The following is a 26,398-nucleotide window of genomic DNA, read 5'->3' as shown; positions in this document are numbered from 1 at the left end:
AACCTCTCACCAGTGTCTGTCATCAGCCAAAACCCAATGTGAGACATGGCCAGCAGTGATTAGCCTGCTTGCGATGCAGAGCACAACAGGGGAAGGATGAGGATACACTTATCTGAGGAAAAACAGGACAAGCCTGGCACAACTGCCAAACTGATATCTCCTGTTATTGTTTTCCTTCTGAACTCCAAGTCATGTGTTCAGATGCCTTTGTGAGATTTCCCTTGGATATGTAAAAGGCACAGTATACTGAATATGAAAAATACTGAACTTTGATTAGGAACACATGCATACACACACACACACACACACACACACACACACAGTGAAACACACCAACAAAGCTTAACTAACTAATATGTGACCATTCATATTCCCCTGGTACACTGTAAACTATGTATTATCACAGCTGTTCAAGCATTAAGGTAGGGATTGGTCATTCCTCTTCTCTTGCCTTTACCTCCCTTCTGACCCTGTTCATTTCATATATAAGTCCTATCTCTAAAACATTCTGGGTCCATCTACTTCTCTTCATTTCTGCAACTAATAAATCTAAACCACCATTACTTTTACTCTGGATTTTTGCAATATCTCCTAACTGCCCTATTGTGGTAGAATGTATTTTTCAAAGGTGTCTGTATCAAAATCTTGCATAATTTTCTTGCCATAATTTTCTTGTCACATCCCTATCAAAAGGTAAAATCCATTTCTCTACCCACTTGAATGTGTGAGGGCCTGTTACTGGTTTGACCAATAGAATAGAAGAGGTGTAACACTGACCCAGTACCAAGACTTCACTTTCCTGTTTCTTGAAGCCAGGAAGAAATGTGACTACCAGAAACTACCATGCCATGAGGTGCCTAATCCATGTGGCAAGATCCTGCAGGATGAGACCACCTTTAAAAAGAAAGAGGCCAAGAAGCACTTCTAGTGCCAGATATATGAACGAAGAAGATATCTTGGAAGTACATCCCCAAATCTCCAGATGTCTAAATGATATCCTCCAAATGCTAAGTATAGAATTATCATAAAATTCAGCAATTCCACTTCTAGATATCTACCCAAGAGAAATGAAAATATATATCTACACAAAAACTTGTACATGAACGTTCATATTAGCATTAATTCATAATAAGCAAAAAGTAGAAACAACCCAAATGTTCATGAACTGAAGAATGAATAAACAAAATATGGTATATTTATACATATGCAATGGAATATTATTTAACAATAAAAGGAATGTAGCACTGATACATGCTACAACATGGATGAACCTTGAAAATATTATGCTTAGTGAAAACAGTGAAAGAACCCAGTCATGAAAGTCTACATATTATATGATCTCATTTCTCTTGAATGTCCAGAGTAAGCAGAGCTATAGAGACAGAATGTAGATTAATGGTTGAAGAAGGCAAGCTGGGAAGTGTGTATGTTGGTGGAGGGAGATGAGTGGGTGTTGAGTAAGAATGAGGAAAAAGTGCTAATGAGTTTATGGTTTCATTTTAGGGTGATGCAAATGTTCTAAAATTAGATTAAAGTGATGGTTTCATAAGTAAAAACCATTAAAGTATAAACTTTAAATGGGGGAACTATATGATATGTAAGTTATATCTCGGTAAAGCTGTTAAAGAAAAACAACTCTAATCCAGACATGTCAATCCTTTATTAAAACGATTCTTTGACTTTGCATCCTCCCACAATAAACTGCAGGCTCTTATCCTAGGCCCATAACCCTAAGAATAAATCCCTATGAGGTCACAACCTGTTCTACCTTTCTGATCTTACTTCTGGCAGCTCTCCCGAAAGTCCACTGTATTTCAGCTCTGCTGATTTTTTTCAGTGCTTTCATAGTCTGAATTTGTTCTTTTCCTATGGTATTCATACCATAATTATGCCTAGACCTGGAAAAGTCTTCCCCCAGGTCTCCACATGTCTACATCCTTGTAGCCGTTTGGGTCTCAGCTTAATATTAACTTCTTAAGGTAGATTCACACAATCAAAATAGTTTGCTAGTCACTCTCTTACACAGCATTTTGTTGTCTTCATGGCACTTCTAACACTATAAGACATCATTGAGTTTGTTTTATTTATTTACTTGTGATGTCTTTTTCTCCCACTAGAATTTGAGCTCCATGAGAGTTGAAATCTAATCTCTTGATTATCACTTTGCAGCACCTGGAAGAGTGCTCCGAGTAGATGCTTCCTAAATATTTGTTCACTGAGGAATTCTTTACATTTAATTATCTTCTTATATTTACCAACATGGAGCAAATGATAGCTTTTCAAAACAGCTATATGTATCATTGTTTGTAATCTTCATTCTCACCTTTCTCTGCTTGCTGCTAGGGAAAGCTCAGGCTGCCTTTAGATCAGACCAGCACTGCCCAAAAGGATGCTTCAACCAGTTCAAACAGATACCTGCCTGTATCACAGATCTTCCTGTTGCTACAGTAACAATGGAAATATCTTACAAAATATTTTATAAGTGTTTACACTTTATATTTTACTATTTATGATATAAATTGGTGAAGACAGGCCATTATAGCAGGGAATCAGGAAAAGTAAATTCTTGCCTAGATTTTGTTCTCAAAGGGATCGAGTTACTCATCTGAGTGCATAAAATATTGAACATTTTCTAGACCACTTCTGAAATCTCTTCTGTTTCCAACATCAAAAAAACTGGGCTACAGGAACAATGCAGATATCCTAGCAGCACTAAGAAGTTCTACGTTTATCCCTTCATGGTTGTCCCTGATTTAATCTAATTGCTTCCCTAATTTGCTGGGTAGGATTTTCTACTTCATGAGAAATTTCGTGTGAGAAATTTCATGTGTTGAGCTGATTCACAATCTCATGGCACTCCCTTGCCAGCCCAGTTTAGCCCACTCCTACAACTGATGCTGGGTGGCATTTTGTCTTGCTGCCTTCTCCACTTACCTCCTGCACTGGGGCTACCCATCAGCATCAAAGGCATTAGCTCAGCACTGGTTCACCCGGCCAGGCCTGAGGTTGCACACTGCATGTGGGTGAGTAGAAACTCTCTCTCCTTGATCATCCCGTAAGACCTTATACATTCCTTATATAGTGCTATGTTAGTTTGCAGTTATTGATTCACTTGTCTGCTTGTCCTTGAGACATTGGGGCTGGGACAATGACTTGCTTTACATATTGCTATTGTTATGGCAGTGTCTGGAATTAAAAAGTGATAAGAATATCTACATTTATTGAGTGCTTGTTGTCATCGGGTATCATACTAAATGCTTTTTATCTTCATGACAAAAAGTTTTCAAGACAAAGTTGTCATGATACCTACCCATAAAGTAGGCACTACTTGTATCCCCATATTACTGATGTGAAAACAAAGACCCAGAGAGAATAAGTCATTTGCCTTATTCCACATAATTCACAAGAGGCAAGCTAAGATTTCAATCCAGAGAATCTGGCTCCAGGCTCATTAAAGACTAAAGACTATGCTCTATAGCATTTAAAATGTGCTTACTAATTACAGAATGAATTAATAAGCTCTTAGGACAAAATGGTACAAGGTGGTTAGAACCTTGATTAAATACAGATTTTGACTTTCCAACTTAATAGCTTTATGAATTTGAGTAAATTGTCTCACCTTTCTGTATTCTTTGCCTTCATTGTTATATGTAAAAAAAATAGTACAGGTTTATCATCAAGAGGTTGGTTAAGTTTTGATTCCACCATGTGCTTAGAAGATGAAAATAAGAAATATTAGTGAACTGTTTTAATGTTTATCACAGTAGTCAGCATATGTTCACTATCCTTATTTTTGATGTGACTATTATTTGAAAAGGTCCTATATAACTTTATTATTAGGAGAATATACCCTACTCAGTTCAATTTAGAACATGGCTTTTGAATCATTCTCATGTGCAAAGCATTAGAGTTATCTAAAGGACAACCAGAGTTCTGATGCTCAAGAAGCTTATATTGAAATGATGGAGTCTGATATGTATAAATTTAATATTGATGGTACAATGTAAATGTATAGGATGATTCTATAAATAAAATATCTTGGGTTACAGAAAATACAGTAATAAATGCTAACTGAAGATCTACACAAATAACATCTCAAGTAAATTACAGGAGAAGATTACCATCCATCAGAATACAATGGAGAAAATGGGGAACACTCACCCAAATAAGGAGATGAGAAGAATAAAGACAGCATGGTACAAAAGTGCCTCATGACCAGAGTTCAGCCCATGTCAGAGTGTGGAAGCTTTGGATAATGGATCTGGGCCTTGTTGAGAATTATGAATACCATGCTACAGCGCTCAGGCTTTATTCTTTGGAAACTGAAGAACCAACTGACTTTTAGATCAGGAACATAAATGATCAGATTTAAATTTTAGAAGGATGAATGTGTGGTTGTGCTTTTTTTTTCTCCTGGAGAGAACTGAAGAGAACTTTCTGGATTCAGGAATGCAGAAATACAGAGATAAGTTTGCTCCAGAAGTATAAGAAGGCACGTAAGAAATGGAAGGAAGAAATATCAAAGAAAAATTTAAAAGGCAGTATAGCTATAAAACCCAAAAGAATGGTGACCACTTGAGTATAGAAGAGAGGAACAAATTGGATATGGCAGTAAGATGCTTAACACACAAGAAGAGGTAACTGGAAGTAGTTGAGGGTCCCAAAAAAGTGGGATGGTAATGAAGAAATGAGTTTGAGTTACATCATATGAATTAGAGGTGTATGCAGGAATTTCACATGGAGCTGTTTAGATATTAACTAGTGGTCAAACAGAAGCATAAAAAGAAAAGAAAAGTCAAGGAAAGAGAGATTGTGTGTATGTAGGAGATTGTGTGTATATAGAAGTGGATGGGAAATTAGGTCAAGAGCTGCAGACAGGTCATATACAAGATAAGTTTGTGGAAAGGCTGAGCAACATAGCAATTAGAAAATCGTTGGTCATTTTTTAGTTTAGTCTTAGCTGAATAGTGAGGGCAGAAGCTGTTTTCAGTGAAGGGAAGAGAGAAGTAAATTTGGGATGATAAAGTGGATTACAAATTCAAAGAGTTTGGAAGAAAGAAGAGAAGTTATCATGTTTCTCCACTGCTCTACACCTCCCAGTCACTTCCAATCTCACTCCAGATGAAATATGAAGTTCTTACAACAGCCTAGAATCCTCTGCATTATTTAGCCTTCTGATGATTCTCTAAACTCATCCTCCCCACTTTCCCTATGATCCCCTACAGCTAACTCTGCTGTAGCACATGGGTGTCCTGGCTATTTCTCTAACAAAACACGCAGACCTTTGCCTGTCTCAGGTCTTTGTGTTTGCAGTTCCTGTAATTTCCGCAGTTTTTCACAAGGCACTACATTGATTCTTTTTGATAAGTATCACCTTAACAAATAGACTTTCCAGGACACCTGATTTTAAAAAGCCTACTCCCTTTCATCCTGTCCCTGCCCTATTCTTCCTTTTTAGCTTCTATTACCACCTGACATCTTAAAATTTTATTTGTTTTTTTATCCTCATCCCATCCCCTCCCTGTCTTTTCAGACTGTAAACTACAGTAGAGCAGGAATTTCCTCTGTTTCATCCAATGCTATATTCGTAGTATCTAGAATAGTGCCTGGCACATACTAGATGTTCAATAATTATTGATTAAATACATGAATGAAAGTATGACAATATGGGGCTATACTTAGAAAGAGAAATTAAGGTAAATGAAGGATTTTCCAGTTGGGTTAGGGTTAGGGTTAAGCAATTGAGACTATTTGTATCTGGAGAGAAAGAATCAATATGGAGAAGAGGTTGAGGACACCTTGAAAGGAGAGAGGGTATAAATAGGCAATGGAACAATATTCTGCAAGGGGTATGCAGAAGAGGATTGTATCAGGGCAGCAGGTCAGGGATAAATCTCAGAAAGGAATAGGAGAATTTCTCCATCTGAAATCTAAGGAAAAGAAAAGGGATGGATAGGAATGAAAATAAAATTTGAGGAAGGAAATTGGAAGCATTGATTCTTTTTTTTTTTTTTTTTTTTTTAAACATCTTTATTGGAGCATAATTGCTTTACAATGGTATGTTAGTTTCAGCTTCACAACAAAATGAATCAGTTATATATATACATATGTTCCCATATCTCTTCCCGCTTGCGTCACCCTCCCTCCCACCCTCCCTATCCCACCCCTCCAGGCGGTCACAAAGCACCGAGCTGATCTCCCTGTGCTATGCGGCTGCTTCCCACTAGCTATCTACCTTACGTTTGGTAGTGTATACATGTCCATGCCTCTTTATTGCTTTGTCACCGTTTACCCTTCCCCCTCCCCATAGCCTCAAGTCCATTCTCTAGTAAGTCTGTGTCTTTATTCCTGTTTCACCCCTAGGTTTTTCATGACATTTTTTTTTTTCTTAAATTCCATATATATGTGTTAGCATACGGGTCTCTTGTAGACAGCAAATATATGGGTCTTGTTTTTGTATCCATTCAGCCAATCTGTGTCTTTTGGTGGGAGCATTTAGTCCATTTACATTTAAGGTAATTATCGATATGTGTGTTCCCATTCCCATTTTCTTAATTGTTTTGGGTTTGTTATTGTAGGTCTTTTCCTTCTTTTGTGTTTCTTGCCTAGAGAAGTTCCTTTAGCAGTTGTTGTAGAGCTGGTTTGGTGGTGCTGAACTCTCTCAGCTTTTGCTTGTCTCTAAAGGTTTTAATTTCTCCATCAAATCTGAATGAGATCCTTGCTGGGTAGAGTAATCTTGGTTGCAGGTTTTTCTCCTTCAACACTTTCAATATGTCCTGCCACTCCCTTCTGGCTTGCAGAGTTTCTGCTGAAAGATCAGCTGTTAACCTTATGGGGATTCCCTTGTGTGTTATTTGTTGTTTTTCCCTTGCTGCTTTTAATATGTTTTCTTTGTATTTAATTTTTGACAGTTTGATTAATATGTGTCTTGGCGTATTTCTCCTTGGATTTATCCTGTATGGGACTCTCTGTGCTTCCTGGACTTGATTAACTATTTCCTTTCCCATATTAGGGAAGTTTTCAACTATAATCTCTTCAAATATTTTCTCAGTCCCTTTCTTTTTCTCTTCTTCTTCTGGAACCCCTATAATTCGAATGTTGGTACGTTTAATGTTGTCCCAGAGGTCTCTGAGACTGTCCTCAGTTCTTTTCATTCTTTTTTCTTTATTCTGCTCTGCAGTAGTTATTTCCACTATTTTATCTTCCAGGTCACTTATCCGTTCTTCTGCCTCAGTTATTCTGCTATTGATCCCATCTAGAGTACTTTTAATTTCATTTATTGTGTTGTTCATCGTTGCTTGTTTCATCTTTAGTTCTTCTAGGTCCTTGTTAACTGATTCTTGCATTTTGTCCATTCTATTGTCCATTCTATCTCCAAGATTTCGGATCAACCTTACTATCATTATTTTGAATTCTTTTTCAGGTAGACTGCCTATTTCCTCTTCATTTGTTAGGTCTGATGGGTTTTTATCTTGCTCCTTCATCTGCGGTGTGTTTTTCTGTCTTTTCATTTTGCTTATCTTACTGTGTTTGGGGTCTCCTTTTTTGCAGGCTGAAGGTTCGTAGTTCCTGTTGCTTTTTGTGTCTGTCCCCAGTGGCTAAGGTTGGTTCAGTGGGTTGTGTAGGCTTCCTGGTGGAGGGTACTAGTGCCTGTGTTCTGGTGGATGAGGCTAGATCTTGTCTTTCTGGTGGGCAGGTCCACGTCTGGTGGTGTGTTTTGGGGTGTCTGTAGACTTATTATGATTTTGGGCAGCCTCTCTGCTAATGGGTGGGGTTGTGTTCCTGTCTTGCTAGTTGTTTGGCATAGGATGTCCAGCACTGTAGCTTGCTGGTCGTTGAGTGAAGCTGGGTGCTGGCGTTGAGATGGAGATCTCTCAGAAATTTTTGCTGTTTGATATTATGTGCAGCTGGGAGGTCTCTTGTGGATCAGTGTCCTGAAGTTGGCTCTCCCACCTCAGAGGCACAGCACTGACTCCTGGCTGCAGCACCAAGAGCCTTTCATCCACACGGCTTCTTAATTTGGGATGATTGGTTGTCTATTCAGGTATTCCACAGATGCAGGGTATATCAAGTTGATTGTGGAGCTTTAATCCGCTGCTTCTGATGCTGCTGGGAGAGATTTCCCTTTCTCTTCTTTGTTCTCACAGTTCCCAGGGGCTCAGCTTTGGATTTAGCCCCGCCTGTGCGTGTAGGTCGCCGGAGGGCGTCTGTTCTTTGCTCAGACAGGACGGGGTTAAAGGAGCCACTGATTCGGAGGCTCTGGCTCACTCAGGCCCGGGGGTAGGGAGGGGCACGGAGTGTGGGGCGGGCCTGCGGCGGCAGAGGCCAGCGAGACGCTGCAGCCTGAGGCGCGTCTGTGCGTTCTCCCGGGGGAGCTGTCCCTGGATCCCGGGACCCTGGCAGTGGCGGGCTGCACAGGCTCCCCGGAAGGGCGTGTGGCTAGTGACCTGTGTTCGCACACAGGCCTCCCGGTGGCGGCAGCAGCGGCCCCAGCGTCCCATGTCCGTCTCTGGGCTCCGCACTTTCAGCCGCGGCTCGCGCCCGTCCCTGGAGCCCTCCCAAGCAGCGCTCTTAATCCCCTCTCCTCGTGCACCAGGAAACAAAGAGGGACGTAAAAGTCTCTTGCCTCTTCGGCAGCTCCAGACCTCTCCCCGGACTCTCTCCCGGCCAGCCGCGGCGCACCAACGCCCTGCAGGCTGTGTTCACGCCGCCAACCCCAGTCCTCTCCCGGCGCTCCGACAAAAGCCGGAGCCTCAGCTCCCAGTCCCGCCCGCCCCGGCGGGTGAGCAGACAAGCCTCTCGGCTGGCGAGTTCCGGTCGGCCCGATCCTCTGCGCTGGAATCTGTCCGCCTTGTCCTCCGCACCCCCGTTGCTGCGCTCTCCTCCGCGGCCCCCAAGCTCCCCCACTCCGCCTCCCGAAGCCTCCACCCGCGAAGGGGCCTCCTAGCGTGTGGACACCTTTCCTCCTTCACAGCTCTCTCCCGCTGGTGCAGGACCCGTCCCCATCCCCCCGTCTCTGTTTAGTTTTCTCCTTTGTCCTACCCAGGCACGTGGGGGGCCTCCTGCCCCCTGGGAGGTCTGAGGTCCTCCGCCAGCGCCCAGCAGATGCTCTGCAGGAGCTGCTCCACGCGTAGATGTACCTCTGGTGTATCTATGGGGAGGAACGCGACCTCCGCGTCTTACTCTTCCGCCATCTTCCCGGAAGACTCTGAAGCATTGATTCTTAAACTATGAAGAATTCAAGAATTCCAAAACAGGCTAGAAGGAAAGGTAGGGCAGAAGCTTAAGGAGAGGTGGGGGAGGGAAACCTCCAACATGTTGCTTACAGTGAAAAGAGAAGACATGCAGATTTCCTGGAAGTCAGTCCAGGGCAGAATTCTTCCCTCTTCATCACACTTGCCTTGCAAATTGTTTTCAGTATGATCATGTTTCCAGCACAGAGCCATGTGTTCCATTTAAAATGAAATTTTATTCTACTAAGTTCTTCAGATATAGTCTATTGTGGGGGGAAATAGGCAAATATGGGATGTCAGTGTATTTTACTCACTGAAATTAACCTATGTGTGTGTGTGTGTATATATATATATATATATATATATATAGATTCTTACATATATCATATACGTATATATTATGTATATGTATATATATGAATATATGTGTGTATATGAATATAGGTAAATAGATGTATATGTACCTATAAATATATAAATACATATATATGTGTATATCTATCTATCTATATATATAAAGCTAAAGTATAGTAGATAAAATTAGTTGGGCTTCAGTTTTCTTAGAATCTCTTTGTGGACTTGCAAGAATCTAGTATCTTTCTATCTTGAAACTGAATTTTCCACTTGATTCCTGGCAGAAGCCATCATCATCTGTTCAGACTGATGATAGCTGTTGTTTAAGCTTTAATGGGACAGACCACAGAATATTTATCCCTGTCTGATGATCCAGCTGCTTTACTAAATGTTGTCATTTTTTTTAACTGTTCAGGCATTAGAAAGCAAATGACAACATTTTTTTTCTATCTATAAAGTAGTACATGACTGTTCAAAGAAAACATACAACAAAGAACATAAAAATTATCCATGATTTTACAATTACCAGTGTAATTGTTTGATAATTTTTATCGGTGTTTTCCTTTCTAACCTATTTTTCTGTGTATATGTCCAATTTTTAATTGTTCCAACTAATAATATATACAGTTCTACAGTCTGATTTTTTTTTAATTTCTATCATTAGCATTTTTTCCAGGTAATTAAATGCTCTTGGAAAGATTAGTTTTTTGTAGCTGCATAATATTCTATCCTGTGGCATTTATTTAACCATTGTCTATTTGGAATTTCTTTGATTTTCTTTTTGTTATAAATATTACTGCAAAAACTTTTCTACACAAATTCTTCATCTATTTAAGGGCATGAGTTTTAAAGTTCTTTGAAACATTATCATTGTTTCTGTGAAAGATTATCATCATAACTGCTTAGTTTTTGTTTTTAAAACAATACATCAGACAGAACATGGGATACTAATACTTAATTTCATATTTATATATTGATGCTTATAGTGTCTAAGAAGTTGCTTTTTGGGTTGTTACATTATCTTACTCAAGTATTCATAGTCAGTAATTCTCATGAACTTGTGTCCTGTTTTGTATTAATACATTTGTTAAATTTAGTAAAGCTAAAATAAGTAAATTTTGTGCCATATGTGTTCTTGGACACACTAAATTAGAAATAGCACTAAATTCTGTATTTAGATTGTATTTTTTATAATCATCATGGGGAACAACATTACTATAAATTTTGTTGCAACTAGTAGATAATATTGTCATCAAGACCAATATTTGGACACTGGGAGTTACTTGAAAATTGTTTTATTTAAACTTATGTGGATTTTTTTTTGCATCAAAATATTCCCTGATAGTATTAAAGCAGATATTATTTTAAGTTTTTCAGAACATACCTTATAAATGAAATACAGTTATATGAAAGATTGCTTTTTCCCTGGGTAGAAATATCCTGCTCTGTAGCATTTCAAGAGCTATTTCTTTTCGCTGTTCTTGTTCCAGGAACATAAGTGCTCTTGAGTGAATGGATAATGTTGGTTAAGAGAAGAGAATAGAGGGGGATAAATCTCACATGTTTCTTTTTGGAATTCGTCAATGGCATCTGCTAATGTTCACAGCAGACAAAGTTGCTTAAAATGCAGACTTTTGCTGTTCCCACTACAATCGATATTGCACATCTTTCATACTTTAAAGACTGATTTTACTGTAAATCTTCTAGCATTCCTTAGGTGATAAACGGCAAGCTTTTAGGGACCAGACCATTTCAACTAACATAGCAACTGTATTTCTATGATGAAGATCTATTTAAAATAAAATGGACTTTGTTTCTGATATAACTTCAAGAAATGAAAAGAAGACTGACCACCATTCTTATAACTTCTGCGGCCAAATCATCAGATGGTGCTTAGTTTCATTTGTTTGTGTATGTGTTTCTTATTGGAACTTAAAATGCTCTTCTTAGAGCATTATAGTGTAAGAGAAAGAAAGCCTTCAAAAAAAATATGGTACTTTCTCCTGGATCATTTAACTTCTACCCGAAGGCACATATAATTTACAAAGTTTTCTAAATCCTATAATTTTCTTCTGGGGAAACTCTCTCTCTATCCAGCCCAAACCTTCCTTAGGCACAAAGTGTTACAGTGTATAATAAGGAACAAATTGGTGACCCCTAGAAAGGGGATCCAGAATTTCCACTGCTATTGTCACAGAGCTGAGCTCCTGGTCATTGGATAACCATTTTGATATTTGCAGAGATCTTGGGGGTAGAGAACATGAAGGGAAGTAAAAAGTAGCTTGAGTAGTTTTCAAGAAGAATGTAACTTAAAATATATGCTTAGTGTAGCTTAAGAATAAAATTTCAAATTTTTAAACCATTCTCACACTTGTAAAAAAATAAAAGGAAACTTGTATTGATCTTACAGAATGTTTACTTGTTGGTTTTATTTCTTCTAAAGAAATCATTTTTTATTTATAGGAGATATTTGGAGATGACAGGTGCTGTGTCTCCTATGACCTAAAAGGCCTGCTTTTTTGGAAGACAGTAAGTTATTTTTGGTTTTGAATAGAGGGTAGAGAAAGATAATGGAGGGGACATCATTGTAGTCAATCCCTTTACTGATTGGTATTGAATGATTGTTTATTTTAAATATGTTCTTGAAGAAAGTTCTAAGACAATACAATAGGGAAATAATGGTCTTTTCAACAAATGATATTAAGACAACTGGACACCTCTATGTAAGAACTTGAAGTTGGATTCCTTTCTTATACCATACACAAAAAAAGTAATTAACAGTATCATAGACCTTAATGTAAGAGATAAAACTATAAAAGGATTAGAATAAAACACAAATATAAATATTCATGCCCTCAGATTAGGCAGTAGTATTTATAATATCTTTTATAAGTGGGATCATATCAAATACACAAGTGACAAACTTTTTAAAATAGCTAAACTAACATTCATCAAAAATAAAAACCTCTGTCTTACAAATGATAACATCAAGAAAATAAAAAGACAGCTCACAGACTGGTAGAAAATATTAATATATTTGATAAGGGACTAGAATTCCAAATATATAAAAAACAATTACAATTTAATAATAAAAAGGAAAATAACTCAATTGAAAAACTAGCAAGGAATTTGACTAGATGTTTCTTCCAAGAAGATACACACTGGGATAATAAGGGCCTAAAATTATGCTCAGCATAATGAAATATTAGGTAAATATAAATCAAAACCACCATGTTCATACCCCCTAAGATAGCTATTATCAGAAAGACAGATAATAACAAGTTCTGGGGAGGATGAAGAAAAATTGGACTTCTCATTCACTGCTGGTGAGTATGTAAAATGGTAACCTCTCGAGAAAACAGTTTTCAGTTCCTCAAAAAGTTAGGCATAGAGTTACTATATGACTCATAATTCCACTCCTAGTTATGTGCCCAAGGGAAATAAACATCCACCCAAAATTTATGCATGATAACCAAAAAGTGCAAATAACCCCAATGTTTATCAACAGATAAATGGATAAATAAAATACGGTATATCCATGCAATGGAACATCATTTGTGAATTAAAAAAAAATAAGTATTAATTCAACTGCAACATAGTTGAATGTAGAAATTATTATGCTAAGTGAAAGAAGCCAGACACCAAAGACCATCTATTGTATGATTTTATTTGATGTAATTTCCAGAATAGGCAGATCTATAGAGACAGAAAGTAGATTAGCAGTTGCCAACAGCTGGGTGCTGGGGGCAGCAAAGAAAGAGCTAGTGTTAACTAGGGAATGCTTGCTAATAGGTAGGAGTTTCTTTTGGGATGATTAATATGTTCTAAATTTAGATGGTGACCGAGGCTTGCACAGTTCTGTGAGTATACTAAAAAAAACATTAAATTGCACACTGTGGTGAATCCTATAATATGGGAGTTACATGTATCAATAAAAATGTTTTAAAAAATGAATGTCAGAATCTCAAAATGGGTTTTTAAGAGAAAATTGGTAAAAAAAAAAAATCCTGATTGAAGGACAGGCCAGGAACTGATGCAACTCTCTTAAGACATTTTTAGATTCTAGACACAGAGATCTACTTTGGATCCCAAGGGACCTAACAAGTCAGAGATGGGGTTAAGTTCTTACTTTGTTCACTTAACTATAAGCCAATGCCACTGATGAATTACACATAGAAAGCCCTATCTTGTTATATACAAAGCTTAGATTCTTTGAAGTTATCAGGAATCAACACTCTTAATATAGACATTTTTCTTGGGACAGTAGAGTATTCTCAGTGATTCCACTGTATCTTTTTTGAGGAGTGGGGAGCAATTATTAGTGATTTCATGTATGTTTTCTGGTTTTGACAAGGAAAAGGAAAATAAAATATCTAATGTTTTATTTTAATATTATTACAGTAGCATCAGTATTTATGTGGCTCTGCAAAAGGCAGGAGTCTCACCTGAAGAATTTATTTTTCAAAGCTTAGTGTGAGGAGAATATTTGTGAAAACTTTACTTGAAATCTTTACTTGATCTATATGTGTATCTTTACATCCATATGTATATGTGTATACAGGTAATGTTATCTCAAAAACATTTGCTATTATTCTCTTAGAAATGAAAATACGAGAAACAAATATAGTGTTTCAGTTGAACGAATTTGAAGCAGAATGATTAAATTCCTCTCAACTTAAACATAGTGAATCGGTGACAGTCTAAAAATAATTACAACTAATGTCAATCTAGTATATTTTACCTCAACAAAGACTAGAAGTAGACACATGCAAAGAACTTCATATATTTTTTGGTTACATGTGTTTAGTTTATCATTTATATTAAACTTAAGTATAGTTTTGCTATTAATTGTAATGTCCTGCCTACCCCCACTATCATTTATTTTGGGGCAGTCTTGGGCAAACATATTTTTAAGCCTATTGAGGCATATTAATCAAGCATAACAATGTGTTTGGCAAGAACAAAATTTTATTTTTATTAGAAAAACAAATGGGCAAGTTTATATTATCTATAGATCTCTTTTTCTCTATTAAATATTTTGTGATTTGAAAGAACTCTAAAATTTTAGAAATGGGTATAAAAGAGTGATAAGAATATTGTTATTCACAGTGTGTAAAGAATTGTTAAAGTATCTATAGGAAAAAAGCTTTCTGGGATTTCTAAACCCACTGAAAGCCATTACTCATTTCTCAAGAGAAGCTAATAAAATGGTAACAACTCTTCCAAGGTTACAAAGAAAGAATCCAGGAAAAATTATTATAGTTTTAAAGGGTAATAATGTGCAGAATAATTTATATTATATATATGTATTTTTTAAAAACATATACCAAGAAAATTAAGAACTTAGGTGAAATTGACAAATTCTTTGAAGAAATATAACAAAATTGGCACAAAATATAAAATCTGAATTGACAATTAATAAAATAGTTACCAAAAAATATTTTAAAAAAAGAGACAACTATAGTGAGAATTTTAAAATATTGCTGAAATTAATGAAATATAACCTAACTAAAGTAGAGAAACTGAACTCATTTATAAAGCTTTCCCATGAAGATATCTCCAGACCCAAATAAATGATAGTATCAGTGATTTCTATTGAATATTCAAAGGATTGTACATTAGCACTGTCCAAAAAGAGGAGGAAATACTTTCTAACTCATTTTACCAGGCTAGCATATCCCTAATGCCAAAAACTGAAAAAAAGAAAATTAACAATTCATATCTTCCATGAATATATATGTAGAAATCATTAGCAAAATATTAGCAAATTGAATACAAAAACATATTAAAGGAAAATAGACTATAACTATGTAGGGATTATTCTTGGACCACAAATTTGTTTTAATGTTCGAAATCAATGATGTAATTCACCATATCAGAATAAAGGATAACAGCCATATGATCCTTCCAAAAGAAGCAGTAAAAAAAAAAAAAATTGACAGCTTACAATATTCATTCATGATGAAAGCTTTTCCCAAATTGTCTTCAGCTAACATCATAATTAATGGTGATTGTGATGGCTAATTTGATGTGTCAAATTGACTGGACCATAGGGTGCCCAAGTATTTGGTCAAATGTTATTCTGGGTGTTTCTATGAGGATGCTTTTGGATGAGATTAACATTTAAATTGGTAGATTTTGAGGATACAGCAGATTGCTCCCCATTATGTGGTGGGCCTCATCCAATCAGTTGAAGGCTTGAATAGAACAAACAGACTAGGCCTCTCTGAGCAAGAGGGAATTCTCCAGCAGACTGCCATTAGATTTCATCTGCAACATTGGTTCTTATGGTTCTACAGCAATTCCTTTAGACTCAAACTGGAACACTGACTCTCCTGGGTCTCCAGCCTGCTGCCTACCCTGAAGAATTTGTATTGCCAGTCTTCATAATCACATGAGTTAATTCCTTGTAGTAAATCTCATTTTTTAATACACACACACAACCTATTGGTTCTGTCTCTCTGGGTACCTCTGACTAATACAGTGATATACTAAATGCTTCCCCTGCAAGATCAGGAAGAGAAGGATGGATGCTCTCATCACTTTTATTTCAACATTGTACTGAAGGTCCCAATCATCGCAATAACAAAAGAAAAATACAGAAAAGGCATAAAGATTCAAAAGGAAGAAATAAACTGCCTCTTTTCAGAGATGGCAAGATTTTTTTCATAGAAAATCCTAAGGAATATACAACAGTACTAGAACCAACAAATAAATTTATCAAGGTTGCAAGATAAAGGTCAATACAATTGAGCAAATATATATTTACATACTAGCAGTAAAAAATTAGAAGGTAAATCTGTAATTGCATCAGAGCACATAAAACACAGGAATAAATTTAACAAAAGATATGCAAGGCATTTAAACAGAAAAGTATAAAATATTGGGTTGGCCAAAAGCTTCGTTCATTTTTTTCCATAAGATGGCTCTAGTAGCACTTAGTCATCTTTAACTTCATTTGACACAATTTTGTTAGATTGTATGTGACAGTTGTCATATCCGCGTGCATTTAAAAAAAGGCATCAACATTGGTGAATTTTTGTGTAGCCATTTTAATATTGAAGATGGGAGGGAAAAAAGCAACATTTTCAGCATATTATGCTTTATTATTTCAAGAAAGGTAAAAACGCAACCGAAACGCAAAAATAGATTTGTGCAGTGTATGGAGAAGGTGCTGTGACAAAGCGCTGTGTCAAAATTGGTTTGTGAAGTTTCATGCTGGATTTTAATCACTGGACCATGCTCCATGTTCAGGTGGACCGTTGAAGTTGATAGCGATCAAATCGAGACATTAATTGAGAATAATCAACGTTATACCACGTGGGAACTAGCTGACATACTCAAAACATCCAAATCAAGTGTTGAAAATCATTTACACCAGCTTGGTTATGTGAATTGCTTTGAAGTTTGGGTTCCACATAAGTTAAGCGAAAAAAACCCTCTTGACCATATTTCCGCATGCGATTCTCTACTTAAATGTAATGAAAACGTTCCATTTTTAAAACAAATTGTGATGGGTGATGAAAAGTGGATATTGTACAATAATGTGGAATGGAAGAGATCGTGGGGCAAGCGAAATAAGCAAACCAGCAACCACACCAGAGGCTGGTCTTCATCCAAAGAAGATGATGTTGTGTATATGGTGGGATTGGAGGGGAGTCCTCTATTATGAGCTCCTTCTGGAAAACCAAACAATTAATTACAGCAAGTACTGCTTCCAATTAGACCAACTGAAAGCAGCATTTGACAAAAAGCGTCCAGAATTAGTCAACAGAAAATGCATAATCTTCCATCAGCATAACGCAAGACCACATATTTCTTTGATGACCTGGCAAAAACTGTTACAGCCTGGCTGGGAAGTTCTGATTCGCCGTATTCACCAGACATTGCACCTTCGGATTTCCATTCATTTCAGTCATTACAAAATTCTCTTAATGGAAAAAATTTCAATTCCCTGGAATTTTAGACTGTAAAAGGCACCTGGAACAGTTCTTTGCTCGAGAAGATAAAAAGTTTTGGGAAGATGGAATTATGAATTTGCCTGAAAAATGGCAGAAGGTAGTGGAACAAAAGGGTGAATATGTTGTTCAATAACATTCTTGGTGAAAATGAAAAATGTGTCTTTTATTTTTACTTAAAAACCAAAGGCACTTTTTGGGCAACCCAATATTACTGAGAAGTTACAGAAGATATCAATAAATGAAAATATTAATGTTCACACATTGGAAGGCTAAATATTATTAAAATAGTAATTCTGCCCTAATTGCAATCTTGATCATACTCTTAGAACATTTTTTCACAGAAATTGTCAATTTGATGCAAAATTGCATATGGAAATGCAAATGACCTAGAATATTCAAAGCAATGTTTAGAAGGAAGAACTAAGTAGTAGAACAAACTAATGTTAACATTTCTTCTATCTAAATTATTTAGTAATCAAGCCAGTGTGGTATTGGTAAAATGATAGACATATAGATAAATACAACAGAATAAAGAATCCATAAATACAGCTACACATATATGCAATATTGTTTTTTGACAAAAATGTCAAAAGGGTTCAATGAGTAGAGAAAGTCTTTTGAATAAACAGTGCTAGAAAAACTGGATATTCATATAGGAAAAAAATGAACATTTAAACCTATCCACACCATAAAAACATTAGCTCTAAGTCAATCAAATACTTAAATAAAAAGCTAGAATAACAAAGCATCTAGAAAAAAACATAGAAGTAAAATTTTACCAATTTGAAGTAGACAAAGACTGCTTAGAGAGGACATAAAACATAATATATAACAGAAAAAATTATAAATTGGACTTTCCCAAAATTAAAAACTTGTATATTTCAAAATAAAGTATTAAGACAACAAAAAGGTAAAACAAAGGATGAGAGAAAATATTCACAATGCATTTATCTTACAAAGGATTTCAGAAAATTTATTTTTATTGCTCAATAATATGCAGACAACCAATTAAAAAATAGGTGAAAGATTTGAATGGATATCACAGAAGAAGACATACAAATGGTCAAGAAGCACATGAAAAGATGCCAAACATCAAAAAGATGCATTAATCATCAGGGAAAAAATGCAAATTAAAAATGCAGTGAGAGGATTTCCCTGGTGGCACAGTGGTTAAGAATCCACCTGCCAGTGCAGGACACATGGGTTTGAGCCCTGGTCTGGGAAGATCCCACATGCCGCAGAGCAACTAAGTCCATGCTCCACAACGACTGAGCCTGCACTCTAGAGCCCACGAGCCACAACTACTGTGCCCGCGTGCCACAACTACTGAAGCCCTTGCACCTAGAGCCTGTGCTCCGCAACAAGAGTAGCCACGGCAATGAGAAGCCTGAACACTGCAACCAAGAGTAGCCCCCGCTCGCCGCAACTAGAGAAAGCCCACACGTAGCAACAAAGACCCAATGCAGCCAAAAATAAAATATAAACAAATAAATAAATTTTTTAAAAAAGTGAGAAACCATTATTCATGATTAGAATGGTTAAAATTAAAATGTCAATTATGCTTAGTTCACTTCAGAATGACAGTGAAAAAATTTTGCAGGAGCAACACTGTTACTCGATTTGCAGTTGACAAGCTGGATGTTTTTAAGTGTATCTACTGCTTTGAAGGAATTCCTGACTTAATTCAAAATTAGTTTTTCCAGTAAAGTCAACCATTAGTGATTATCTTGCCACAAATCTTTCTTTAAACGATTCCTGAAAGATAACATGTATATTAACTGGGCTTGAGTTATCTATTTTTTCTTTTCAGAATTATATCAACTAAAGCAAACAAAAATGTAACGATTTTAAAAATTAGGTGGACTTTTTTGTGTTTGTATTTTTAAGTAAGTAGGTTATGTTATATTATTTCTCCAAAGCTCTGTTGTTTTTATTTTTTTCAGTTTGGATTTTTGTAATTGACGCCGAACCTTGGCAAGCTGTAAATCATAATCAAATAAATGCTTTATTTTATGTGTGTAAAAAAATAAAATAAAATACAAAAAAAAAGTCAATTATGGACAAAGGTTTGGAACAACTGGATCTCATGTACATTGTTTTTGAGATATCAGAAAGTTACTTTAAATGTTTAAAATGCATCTATCTTATGATCTAGCCGTTTCATTTCTAGATATTTACCCACTAGAACTAAAAATAAATAGTCACAAAAACTGCTTATACATGAATTTCCATAGCAATTTTATTCACAATAGCTAAAAGCTGGGAAAAAGCCAAATGTCTATCCAGATGTGAATGGGTTAAAAAATACGTGTTACATTCCTGTAATGAAATAATTCTCAGCAATAAAAAGAAACAAACTACTGATGCATACAACATGTATGATCTGAAATTCATTTCCCTGAGTGAAAAAAAAGTCAGACTTAAATAACACAAACTCTAAGACTCCATTCAGTTAAAATTCTAGGAAATGGAAACTAATGGATTGTTACTAAAAGTATATGAATGATTGCCTGGGGCTGAGCAACAAAGGAGGGATGGACTACAGATAGGCATGAGAACACTTTTGGGGGTGATGGAAGTATTCTACATCTTGTTCACAGGGAGGATTTTAAAGATGTATATATCCATCAAAATTCAAATACGTGTACACTTTAAATAGATGCAGTTGTATGAAAATTATAAATAAAAGCAATTTTTAAAATGGAAGCAAATCATCAAAGTATGGTATGTCCTCAGGACTACATATTGGTGTAACTATGAAAATGATTTTTAACTGTTGATAACATCTTTTAAAATGCTATAAAATGAGTAGCCTGATGGATTGATTTATTTAGGAAGATCAAACCTATGTAAATGTATACATGCAAAAGAACAAATGAAACTGGAAGAATATGTGTTAAGATATCTTTCAGGCTTTTTTCCCCTACATTTTGTAAATTCCAAACATTCTATAAATGAGAGAGATTCTTTTTGTTCTAAAACTACTTTTAAGTGATGTTGATATGATAGAGATGGTGGGATGAGGGAAGAGCCAGGAAATTTCTATGTCCGTTTTCAGTATTACTTAGGTTCATCGTGCTTCTTCTGAAGAGACTCTCTCATGAACTGCCTGCATTGCTTCTTGAGAGTCAGATGGGTAGAAGACAACCAGTAGTTAGGCATCACCTGTTAATCTGATAGTAATTGAAGCTGTAGTTTTAAAGTAAAAAAAAAAAGGCAACATACACAATAATAGCAATACACATTGACAAGGCAGGCAAATATATTACTATTGAGATTACTTGCTTCAGTATACCAATTGGTATAACCAATAGTGCAATGTCCAGTTGAAGTAAATAAAAGAAACTAGTGTACTATATTAAAAACTAATGGTACTTCAATTTGCTTTATAAATAAAAGGGTTACAACTGTAGGAGACCTTATAAATCAGAGGCCAAAAAAAAAAAAAATGTTGCCAGTTAAGACAGTAAAACGACAGAGACTCTTATTTAGGTTTACACACCAAGTTTGGGCAGAAATGAGACATATTTCTCAGAAATAGGCTTTTTTTTATTAAAGCATAGGTTTCATTCATCTCTGAAACCTTACTATACTAAATTTAAGTAAGCTTTTGTGGTGATTTTTCACTCAAAAAGCCTGGGAGAGTGTACATTTTTTTGATCTATTATGTATCATTAGTTCCTGGATTACAGATAACAAATCAAATTATTATATTTTCATGTGATTTACATTAAAAAAGAAATCCTCTTTTTCAAGTTCCCATTCAAATTAAATAATTGTGTCACCTTAAAATCGTATCTAACGTGTATAACATGATTCCCACAATCACAATAACACATTCAAGCAAACTGGCTTTGTAAAATGTAATAGAGGGAAAAAATACTTTTAAATTTTAGCTTCTAGAATTCTCAGTCTTCTCTTTCTAGTGATATAATGGTCAAAATTCGACAAAAATAATTATTTCTCTTTGATAGCCACTAGTGAAAAAAATAGTCTTAGGAGCTTTTGTGTATGTTCCTATGAGCTCTAACTAAAACAGTCTTAGTGTCAACATTCTAATCACTACATTCACGTGGTTGTCATCATTCCCTTAACCAAACGTGCTGATCTTAAATCTCCTTGGAGTTCATGTCACTGTACAGAATTAACCTGTTTACCCTGGTGAGAGTGAACTTGTAGGTTCTGATCAATGACAAGAATTTTCTTTTTCACCTATAAAGAAAATGTCAGTGTTTTCACAATATTTTAGATATCTTTTGCAAAAAGTGTGACTCAGCAGGCAAGTTAGAGATGATTAATTCTATTCATGATATTACAATAATTTTTTTTTTTTTTTTTTTTTTTTTTGCGGTACGTGGGCCTCTCACTGTTGTGGCCTCTCCCATTGCGGAGCACAGGCTCCGGACGCGCAGGCTTAGCAGCCATGGCTCACGGGGCCCAGCCGCTCCGCAGCATGTGGGATCCTCCCGGACCGGGGCACAAACCCGTGTCCCCTGCATCGGCAGGCAGACTCTCAACCACTGCACCACCAGGGAAGCCCTACAGTTAATTTTTTATTGTGGCTGAGTCTCACATTAAATGTTGCTATTGTTAAGAACCAGATAATTTTAGTTAGAGGTTTTAGGATATATATGTATATACATATATAGTCGGTGATCCTTGATATTTAATTCTATGATACATGTTTAACATTGTCTTGTTTTTAACTTTTTTTTCCTCTGGTTGAAGCAAGACTTCAGCTCAAATATTGAAATCACCATTTGTGGGTATTTCCAAGGAAATTGTTAAGCAGAATATTTTAAATTACAGGTTTCCTGCAGATTTTTTTTTTTTTTTTTTTTTTTTTTTTTGTGGTACACGGGCCTCTCACTGTTGTGGCCTCTCCCGTTGCGGAGCACAGGCTCTGGACGCGCAGGCTCAGCGGCCATGGCGCAGCTGGCCCAGCTGCTCTTCCTGCAGATTTTTTGCTTAAGAAAATCCTGGCACTCCATTTTCTGGTAGAAATTTTTTGGAGGAGTGTATGCGACATGCTGGCTTTCTACCAAAAACCATAGATACACCCTCTTTCAAATTTCCTAATTAATATATTTCATATTATATGTTTCTGATTCAGTTTAGCTGTTTTAAAAAGCTCAATAAGAAATATAAACTAATAATATAATTTCAAATTGGAAATAAACATTTAACTAATTAACATATTCTCTTAATTTCTATCTTCAGTTAGTTCGTTTTAAATTTTAAAATACTGAATTTCTGGAATTTTAAAACCCATGAAGAAAAATCTATAATAGTTCTGAAAAAAAACCTTGTTTTTCATAATCAAAGTACTGTTCTTAGGAAGGTAAGTTAAAGCCACTAAGACAGGTAATAACTATCTCGGGGGGGATGTTTGTACTCATTAAACTTTATAACACACCACTGCTTTTTACTTTCACTTTTCTTGCATTTGCCATCTTTGGAAGAAAAATAGAGTATCACTAGGCATTAGAAAAAAATTACTCCTTATAAATCGCAAATATAATGTATCTATTGATCTCTAATTGTGGCCTGTTACTGAATTTGCTTTAAAGAGTTCATGCCTTCTGTATGTCTTGAGCTTGAACATTTCCTCTCATCCACACTTTTGTTCTAGTTGCTGCCTATCATTGTTTAATTACCCAGTCCAGCCTTCCTCTGGAAGTCAGTCATTAGGGAACAGTAAGACAGACTTACGCAGCGTTATTAGCCTTCTTCCCCAAATATGTTAGCTGATTTGCCAGCTAAGTCAGGAAATATAGATGAAAATTTTATTCATAGTAAGACCTCTTGAGAAGGTGCTAACAATGAGATCGTGCAGTAATTTCTAAACATTTATTAAATGTTCATACACAAAGTAAGATGATGGAAAGAGGGGTCTTGATCAAATAGATTGAATCACTGTCTGTCACTCAATTATATTTACTCCATTTCTCTAAGAACTTACTGCTTTCTAGAGAGTTTGTAATTGAGCAAAAATAACTACTAGAACTCAGTCTGGATGTTAGAATGATTTGGGGGATATAATGACTTTTCTATAACTGTAATTTACATCTGCCTTTTTATTTTCCCTTTTTAATTTTTCTGTTTACTCTATCGTAATATAACCTGGTGAAGTATGTTTCAAGATTTCTTTGAAGAATTCCTCACTGTAGTAGGTTTTACTGAAACATCATTCACTGATTAATTCTAGGACTGTGATGCTCCATAAAGCAAAGAAACATCAAGGGGATAAAAACTCATCTTTCCAAGTTGGAAGACCTCTCTGTAATATTCAGAAACTGTGTTAAACAGGCTGACTTCTGTTTTTAGGCCTACCTGGAAGCTTTTCTTCACCCAAAGTTAACCCCGTTTGTTCTTAAATTCTTGGATAACTAAATATATAAATAAAGATGAAGGAGCTAGGTTTTTCTCTTAAACCTCACAAATAATGCATTAATATTTTTCTCTAGGTTCTTTCCTTATAATCTTAAGATTAATTAAAAAATGCAAGTGGCTACAAAAGGATATTCAGGTAATTGTACTTTGATTAGGAAAATTGACAAATAAAAGACTATCTACTAGACATGACCCAACACATGAGGTGCAGAGCAGCACAGAGGGACCTGAGTGTCACTATCTTTTCCTGTAACATACTTGTCCTAAGGACAAATAAGGACCTTAATTCTTACAGCTGCCAACCGGGCTTTCTCTATAAATCAGATGCTAGAGTCATTCTATTACATAATGTGTTATTTTGCAAATAAAGGTATTGCTAGTTTGGTAAATATTGATGCCTCTAAAATGAAGATGACTTACATGTGGTACAGTTAATTAAAGATACAAATTAAACTTTGTGGACATTAAATAGCTTTTTTACAGAAAGTCGAAAAATTGAAATTTGACTATAATATTTGATTCTTCTGCAGTCATTTAAAACATTGATACATAATAGTTATATTCTTATTATTTATGAAAGCATGAGACCTAGAGCTCTCTGACTGTGTGACTTAATTTGTTGGGAGTTTAAAGCTATAAGAATGCTCTTCTTCCTATTTGAGGGAAAAAACCCACAAAATAAAATATTGCATTTCAAGGATTTTAAATTTCAAAAACTAAAAGGAAAGATAATTTTACATATTGAAAATATTTGCACAGTTTTACTAAATTACAGTTTTGTTTTGCTCCTATCATTCTTTAAATGTCTCTGTATAAAATCTATTATGAATGATAATAAGTAAGTTAACATAAAGATTGCTAAACAAATTCAATGAATATACAGAAAAAAATTGCTGTTTATTTATTGCTTGCCTTAAGAATAATTTCTGGCTACCTACTCTAGGGTCAATAGTTCATTTAAACAGCCCTTAATATTGTCTAGTCAACCCAGTTGTCTATGTTTTTAAAGGGGCAGGCATATAAGATTACTATCAAAAATACAATAAATGTATCAATTTATTCAAACACAGTGAAATAAGTGTTACTAACTCACTGCTATGTGAGTAACTCCTGCCTACATTTGGGCTGTGTTAAACTGAAAAGGAAAATTAAAGAAGCAAGCTAGTAGGTAGAGTGTTGAAGTCTGACATAAAATGAATCCAAAAAAGGGACAAAACAGAAAAATAAAAAAATGAACTTTAAGTCTCTTATCATGAATATGAATTACATTTTCATTCATGCAATAAATATTGATTGTAGACCTACTATGTGCTGGACACTATTGTAGATGCTGGGAAGACAGCAGTGAACAAAACAGACCAAAACCTCTGCTTTCCTGTAGTTCACATTGTATTTGCTTAATTACATAGTGTTTTGAATGAAGTCATGTTCTGAAAGTCTCAGACATTGGTCACAGATGGTCTGTAGGCTACTTGGCATCCATATGCATCCCTACATTTCTAACAGTACAGTATTCTGGACATTATTAGGCTTGTCATAATATAGTATGTATTTCTTAGGTTTGGCATATTACTCCATCAGTGAAGGGTCTCCAGCAACCCATCAAATGTAGTTCAGAGTTAGAAAAGTGTTAGGACATTGTTAAATATTATGGAAGTTGTGCAAACTTTCATTCTGAAGGATATTAAAAACAGATAATTCAAGGTTTTACAGTAAAGATAGAATAAGAGATTAGCTTTTTTAAGTTATGCATGGTATCCTCCACAGAAAAAGCTCATCCCTACAAGATTTTTCTGTACATATTCAAGGAGTGTATCATGTCTGTCTTGAAAATCATGATAGGTTGAATCAGTTTTACTAATGGAAGCAAGACACATCCTCAGGAACATCAGGTATGTTGCTGCCCAGAACAGATTAGGACATTTGTTCTATTCATTTTTATGTTAATCCCTTCTTGAAGTTGTACACCTCTCAATTTGAAGTGCTCAGTCCAAATTATTTAGTTTTTGCTGTGGTTGCTCTCTGCAATACCCTTACCATAATGACACAGACAAGCCCCTGTCTTTTCTCCGCCATACACTAAGAGGACTTCTTAGGCAATGACTATCCGTTTTGGGATTTTGACAATTTTCTCATTGTCAGTTTTATCATATTTCCTTACCTTTTCCAGTAAATTTTACTAAATCATATATTTTGCAGAAAATATAATATACTGTAAATCTTACATTCATGTCATTCTCATTATGCATTTTAATGGGGAAATTTAACAAAGAAACACTGCATAAAGAGGAGAATGATAAAGAAATGTGTCTTATCTCAACACTTTTTAGTGTGGAAATGGGTGGATTTCTCTGAATCAGGAATCAAACGTGACACTTTCTTTTCTTGATTCCTCAGGGCTAGGATGAACTCATCACAGGGTCCAGATAAGGTAAGTAAAAGAATGTTATGTGATCA

This window comes from Pseudorca crassidens, chromosome 5, assembly GCF_039906515.1.
Source record: "Pseudorca crassidens isolate mPseCra1 chromosome 5, mPseCra1.hap1, whole genome shotgun sequence".
Classification (NCBI taxonomy): Eukaryota; Metazoa; Chordata; class Mammalia; order Artiodactyla; family Delphinidae; genus Pseudorca; species Pseudorca crassidens.
Note: the sequence above shows the minus strand (reverse complement) of the source record.